Consider the following 8,189-nt stretch of genomic DNA (forward strand, 5'->3'; position numbering starts at 1 on the left):
ATGAAATGTTTCCCGTGCGTTGGCACCTGTTGCATTGCATTGCATAGTCTCTTGCGTCCTTGAATAAAGTTTGCCAAAAATATCCACTTTGTAACATCTTTGCTGCTGTGCATTGGCCTTCAAAGTGTCCACCATATGGCGAGTCATAACATTGCGATAGTATGCACTTGTGAGCAGCGTCTGGTACGCATAGGCGCAAAATCTGGTCTGATCCCCTCTTGTAAAAATTTGGCTTGTCCTAATAATATGATTTACATTCATGTCTGAGCTGCCTCTTTTGGTGGGTTGTGTAGTTTTCAGGAAATTATTCACAAACCAGGAAATTGACCACGTCTACATACCATGGTAACTCTTCAATTTTCAATAGCTGCTCATCTGGGAAAGTTGCGTTCACCTCCGATTGGTTGCGATCGTCTTCCGGATTTTCTAACCTTGATAGGTGGTCTGCAACCTGGTTCTCCATCTCTTTAAGATCAATGATTTCCATATTGAATTCTTGAAGGAGGAGAACTTATCGAATCAATCTCGGCTTTGCATCCTTCTTTATCATCAAATATTTGATTGTTGAGTGGTCGGTGTCAACGATCACTTTGGATCCCAGCAAGTAAGCTCTGAATTTCTCCAGCGTAAATATCACCACAAGCAGTTCTTTTTCTATGGTAGTGTAATTCGTTTGGGCAGGGTTCAAGGTTCTACTTGCAAATGCAATGGTGTGTAGCATTGTTTTCTTCTTTTGCACTAGTACTACCCCCATCGCATAACCACTTGCGTCACACATCAATTCAAATGGCTTCGTCCAGTCCGGTGCGACTAACACAGGTGTGGTTATTAATGCATTTTTCAGTATCTTGAATGCATTGAGGCATTGTTCATCAAAGTCAAATGTTCTTTTTGCCTCCAGCAACGCACTCAATGGTCACACAATCTTCAAAAATTCCTTCACAAAACGTTGATAAAAGCCTGCATGCCCTAAGAAGCTCCTGACAGCTTCGCATTTGCTGGAGGTGGCAGCTTTTCAATGGCCTCAATCTTTTCCTTATCCACCTCCAGCCTGTCCTTGGAACGTTTGTGTCCGAGCACGATACCTTCCTTCACCATGAAGTGGCACTTTTCCCAGTTCAGCACAAGGTTTGTCTCTTCACATCTCCTTAGTATCTTCTCTAGATTATTGAGACAGACTTCATATGTTTGCCCGTACACCGAGAAATCGACCATGAAAATTTCTACTGAATCTTCAAGATACTCAGAAAAGATGGCTATCATACACCTCTGGAATGTGCTCGGCGCATTGCATAAGCTGAACGGCATGCGTCAAAACGAAAATGTTTCATAGGGGCAATTGAATGTGGTTTTCTCTTGATCTTCAAGAGCAATCATGATTTGGTTGTAGCCTGTATATCCATCCAAAAAGCAGTGGTAATCATTTCCTGCTAGGCATTCTAGCATCTGGTCAATAAAAGGCAAGGGGAAATGATCCGTCTTCGTCGCCGCATTCAGTTTGCGGTAGTCCATGCAGATCCGCTAGCCAGTGACGATCCTCATCGATATTAATTCATTATTTGCATTTGGAACTACCGTCATTCCTCCTTTCTTTGACACACATTGCACGAGGCTGACCCATGTGCTGTCAGCGATTGGATAGATAATCCCTGCATCCAACCATTTGATTACCTTTTTTCACAACCTTCTTCATCGCAGGGTTTAGTCTGCGTTGATGTTTGATCGATCTTTTTTTTATTGTCCTCGAGACTTATCCTATGCATGCAATATGTGGGGCTGATTCTACTAATGTCTGCTAGCGTCCAGCCTATTGCTTTTATGTACTTTTTCAGGATGCCCAGCAATGCATGCTCTTGATTTTCTTGAAGTGTAGAGAAAATTATTACTGGTAGAGTTTCATTTTTCCCCAAATAAGTATACTTCAGGTGGTTTGGCAAGGTTTTCAGTTCGACTGTGGGTGGTTGTTCCAAGGATGGTTTTTGTGCTTTTCTCTCTTCATTCATCGTCAGTTTTTCTTCTTTGGTTGTTGTTTCTACGATCGCATTGCAGGTTATATGTATGCGGTCACATCCTCTCTTTCAACTTCATCTTCAGACTTTTCTTCTTCATACAAACTGGGTTCATTGTCGGAATCTGTGAGTTCTTCTTCTTCTGGATACTTCATGGCTATGATAATATCAAACCTGATTTTCTTTCTGTTCACGCTCAGTGTGATATCTCCCTTGTACACATCAATTTGAGCACGACCAGTGGATAAAAATGGTCGTCCCGGAATGATGGGTACATACTTGTCCGCTTCATAATCAAGGATGATGAAGTCTGCCGGTAAGATAAATTTATCAATCGAGACCAGGATTGTTGGGATTAGTGTCCCAATTCTTCCAGAGTCTCGTTGTTTAGTGAAGATACACATTGTTCAATGATTAAAATAAATGTTATTTCATTCTGGTATTTACTCAAATCCAATAAATAAATTGTATAATCGGTTGTATTGAAGTCGACTGTAAATGATTTGTTTATTCATGATTGTAATTTGGAATAGTCTTGTTTCGTTCTCTTGGAAATCTCGAGTGTCGATTTCCTTCAAGGACATCCTTCACTTTCCCTTCTAGATGAATAAGGGACCTGTCTGCTAGCTAGAGAGTCAACGTTGTGGGCACCAGCTGGCCTACATTCAACTGCTTAAAAATTGAAAGGGGCATTAAGTTGATACTGGCCCCGAGATCGCAAAGCGCTTGACCAATATATATCCCTCCAATTGAGTAGGGAATTGTGAAACTTCCAGGATCGCAAATTTTTTGTGGAATTATGGTTTTTTTATCTTTGCGTTAATGCCACCGTTGCGAACTTACCTGTGCTCATTTTCTTCGTCACCATTTCCTTCAGAAACTTCGCATACTTTGGCATTTGTTCAATCGCTTCAGTGAAAGGGATGTTGATATGTAATTGTTTCAACATGTCCATGAAGCGATGATATTGCACTTCATCATTTTTCTTCTTCTTAAGTCTCTGAGGAAATGGAGGCAGCTGTATTTTCACGGTTCCCTGCTCTATCGGCTTAGAAGTGGACGTAATATCCAGTTCCATCGTCTCCTATTCTTTTGGTTCCTCTTGAGTCAACGGAATCTGTGGTTCCATCGCAAATGGAGTAGTCCTACTCAGCTCCTTCTTCTCCTCCGCCACTGTCTTTCCACTTCCAAAGCCACAACTTGACATTGCTTCTTTCCCGTACTCCCTAGATTGCACAAGAGTTCAGTAGATCTTGGCAATGCCCTTTGTGGTCTATTTTTGAGCTCGCCCGCAATCTGTCCTATCTAAATTTCAAGATTGCGGATAGATGTCGCTTTACTCTAGAGTACTATTTTATTCTTCTCAATATACTGCTTCAGTAAGCTTTCCAGAGATGAAGACTGCAGCGCCTGCGAACTACTAGCTCGATTTTATGGTTGACCGTTTGTTCGAGGGAAAAATCCTGGCGGCCCATCTTTTTGCGCCATCGGTTGAAAATTTTGTTTTTGATTTTTCCATGCAAAATTGGAGTGGTTTCTCTACCCAGGGTTATGAGTATTGAAGAAAGGATTATTCTTCACGAAATAAACAAACTGTGGGTTCCTCGGACACTCTTCCAATGGATGCCCTTCTCTGCAAATGGCATAACTTGCACTCGTTTGATCGATTGCGTTGACTTGCCCCCTATGTGTTCCTGGGCTGCTGATTGTGATTCCTTGTATTAAATTCATCATCGTATTCATTTGGTTTTGTAGGGATGTGATGGCCCCAATTTCTCTCCAGTTTTCGTGATTCTTCGAAATGCAATCAAGTATGTTTTTAACCTCATCGTATGTCTTGTCAAGCAGACCTCTAACTGCTGTCGTATTGGCAGTCGTCTGCGACGCAGGGTTCAAACCGTGGTAGAAATTTTCCATTTGGAGACAATCTGGTAAGCCATTATGCAGACAATTTCGCACCAGTCTTTTAAACCTCGCCCATGCGTCACTAAGTGATTCGTCAATATCTTGTTCAAAATTAGTGATCAACTTCTTCCTTCTTGCGTTTTTTGTCGGGGGGAAGTACTTCTTCGTGAACTTCTCAACTACTTGTTCCCACCATGTGATCTCCCCTGGTTCGAGAGAATAAGCTCATTTCTGTGCTTGGTCACACAGCGAAAATGGGAACAGCGTCAGTCAAACCTCCTCAGTGGAGATGTTTGGGAACACAAACGTAATGCATATTTCAATAAAACTTCGGAGGTAGGCGTACGGATCCTCGCCACGCTTACCGCCAAACTATCCGATAGTTTGTATCATCCGCAGCATCACTGGCTTCATCTCAAATCTCGATCCATCCAAGGTTGTGTATGTGTGTTTTGCGATGGTGGTGTATGCATTGCACATGCAAGTTTTCCTAAGAAAATCCAAGTATAAATCCTACTAGGTTTCCTGGTAAGTCGAGGGTCGAACATAGGGACTATTGAGACAATATGCAATAGTAATTTTAGATTCTTTTGCGGCGACAAAAAAAACAATAAGTTGGTTGGTGTGTTTGTTTAAAGTATAAATCCTATGCAGCGGAATTGAGAAAAGAGTTAATAACAGCGAAAGTTACAATGAGTATGCGGGGAACGGGTTGAGAAGGGATTTAGCTGGCACTTCCTAAGATTGCGTTCAAGTTATGCGATCATGCTACACACATACAACAGCATGGCATCTCTCAATGCAAATGTTATAGTTCCTAATTTTAGGACGCATGTGATGTATACGATAATGTCTATAGAACTTATGTCTAAGCCTCTATTCTTGTCTATGCGATGATGAATGACACACACATACACAAGGGACCGCATACTATCATATCCTATTTGTAGGGTGCATTCGATGCACGATAGCAAACAAAACTTATCTCTAAGTTTCTATCTCTTTCTTATGCGGTTCTAATCTGACTTTCTCAAGCCTAGATTCTAACTTAACTCTCTCAAGTCTAGGTTCTTTCTTTAGACTACTCACTTAAGTATCTCTAAAGGGTGATGATGCATCATAAGACAAGATGATCGCATAAAATGAAGATCTTAGGTCATGCTAGCTAAGTGTTTTTCAACCCATTCAGAAGTTTAGTTACTCATGCATAATGTAAAGAGAGTAAACAGATGTAAAGATGTAAATTCCATTTTATAAATAAAATCAGAATATAGAATGACAATTGTAAGTAAGGATAGGGAGCCCGGTACCAATGTCTTACTTCTTGAGGCTTTTACTTTGTGTTTTACTCTACTTTGCCCGAAAGAATGTTCTTGCTTTCGTAAGAGTTGGATCTCTCTTCGTTCTCAGCGCTTCCTGGCGGTCTCTCGAGTTGACCAGGAACAATCTTTCGGTGTCTTCTCTCTTCATTCGCCTCCACCTTCTAAGTATAAAAATTATAGACTACAACTATCTATTATTTCTATGTATATGGCAAAAGAGAACTCCAAAATTCTAAAATGTTGAACTCCTGTTAACGAAGGTGGCCTTCGGTATTTATAAAGCTTCAGGGTGAAGGGCTTTTCTCTCATATGATTGTAATGATGGGATGTCATTAAATCTCTATCTGATGCACCGATTAATGGTCACCGAAAAGTTGAGTATACTTGTTATAGTGTGTCGTTAACGGCTTGTCAACTAAATTCGGATTCGACCGTCAGCAGCTTTTTGTCCCATCATGAGTTATTAAGCTTCCACCTTGATGCGCCGTCTCTATGCGGCCACCTTCTTAAGCAGATCTTCGCGAATGCATACGATCGCTTATCTTTGCAGTCGCAATCTTCTAATGCGCTCGGACATTGAATTCCTTGGATCGCAATTCTGCTTTGCGCCAACGCATTTTCCTGCACAAAATATGTAAATTAGCTGCTTTAATGCAATGGGCATATGCGATCGCAATGTTCTCAACTTAATGCTTTTGGACACGATTTTACATATTTTTACCGTCGCAATCCTACATTGTTTTATATCTTTGCGTTGTAATAACGTGCATTCCTAGCCGTTATCACCACCCCATACCACCCTTAGACGAATGGGTAGGCGGAGGTGTCAAACAGGGAAATGAAGACCATTTGGAGAAAATGGTTAACCCAATAAGGAAAGATTGGAGTCTTCGTCTTAACAATGCTTCGTGAGTTTACAAAACGGCCTTCAAGACCTCTATTGTGATGTCTCTCTATAGGATGGTCTCAAAAAATCTTGCCATCTTCCAATTGAGATTCAACATAAGGCGTATTGGTCAATAAAGCAGTGTAACTAGAACCATGAGGCGGTTGGTGAGACTATACTTTTACAGTTCCAAGAATTGGAAGAGCTCAGGTTGGAATCATTTGACAACTCTTTGATTCACAAAGAAAGGATGAAAGAATTTCATGACCAGATGATCATGCCCAAGGAGTTTCATGTAGGGCCATTTGGCGTTTGAAAGTTAAGACCTATAGGATGGTTTCATGTAAGACCTCGTTTGAAATTTATGCCTAGAAAACTCTGATCTAAGTAGCTTGGGCCATTTGGGGTTTCTCACAATTACCCTTATGGTGCAGTAAACATTATAAATCTTTAGACATCGAAAATTTTAAAAGTGAACAAGCATAGACTAAAGGTCTTTCATGATAGGGAGTCTTTAGACTGCTTTGACATCACCTACCAGCTGTATGCACCGGCTCACATTTAACAATGAGCCAAAACGATCGAGCAACCAACAATAAAAATTTGTGCTTCTTGGAGGCAGTCAGGCTTTAAATTTCCTTGCTTTCCTAGATTAGATTTCATTTCTATATTTATTTTTTCCTACGTCATTGAGACTAATATTTTCTATCATTCTCAAATTGTTAGGATTGTTAGTGGAGAAAAGCTGATTTGGGCGTCCCAAATCCTTCCTTCACATCATTATTCATAATTTTTTTTGATCCCTCGTGCTTTATTCACTACTACAGAAATTGGATTACTTGACATTTTTTTTAATGTCAAGTAGAGGGTATACTTGACGCTAATAAAAGCGTCGAGTATTCGTCTGTCAAGTATAATGTCATAACTTGATATTGGAAAAATATCAAGAAAAATATTTTAAATATTTCTTGACACAATTTCCGTGTCAAGAAATATAATACACTTGACACTGATGACATGTAAAGTATATTAATTCTTGACACTTATTATTGTGATTACTCTTGACCTTTTTTACTTGTCAAATATATTTTTATCTCGACACGAAATAATGATCAAGTAATCTAATTCTTGATACAATTCTAATGTCATCTATGCTTTTTTTTCCCAAATTAAACATTTGAATTTAATTTCCATTTCTCATTTCATGCATTACATGTGTTCCAATAAGACAATTTCATCAACGAAAATAAACAATTGCACATATTTCATGTCTACATATCAGCCCAATATATCCAACGTAACAATTCAAAATACTAAAATCAACAATTCCATTCTTCTATTACCTTCCATGTATATGAATGATTCCAAAATTTACAAGACCAATCGTACAATAGTATATACTTTACCAACCTACCCCAATATATGATAATTCCAAAATTGTAAGACAAATCTATATGTGCTACGTATTCCAAAAATCACAATACTAAAATTTCATCATCCACCACACATTTCTTTGAAGTATATAACCTATAATGGTTGAACAAACGTTTACACAAAAAACGTTTTAGGCAATCCCATGTAGCCACATACACAAAATTTATAGGAAGTCCATTACATATAGCGACCTAAATATTCAGCCCATTCCGTGCGTACTTCATCCAATTCAAGTTGTGAGTAGGAGCTCCCCATATCAATCTATAAAACATAGAAAGTCAAATATATATATTTATTTACCATTTCAATTTATAATGTTACAATATATATAGGTAGTTTAAAGATGTATCGCATCTATGATAATATTCTTCTCTTTAGTCACGATTTCTTGCATATATCTCATAACATAATACCCATATTCAACAGTTGTCACTGTAAACTTGAAATAGGGCACAGGGAAATAAATTTTAGACGCAATCAAAATGAAATAAGGCTTACCAGACGGAGGAGAAAACCGGAGGTCAGAAAGATGGAAGATGAGCGACGGAGCGAAGATTTAGACATTTGAAAAGGAAAATGTTGGACCGCCGCAAACGAGCTGGAGCATGGCGGCAGAACGGAGGAAGTCAACGG

This window comes from Benincasa hispida, chromosome 10 (assembly GCF_027475165.1).
Source record: "Benincasa hispida cultivar pf3 chromosome 10, pf3_genome.v1.1, whole genome shotgun sequence".
In the NCBI taxonomy this organism is placed as follows: domain Eukaryota; kingdom Viridiplantae; phylum Streptophyta; class Magnoliopsida; order Cucurbitales; family Cucurbitaceae; genus Benincasa; species Benincasa hispida.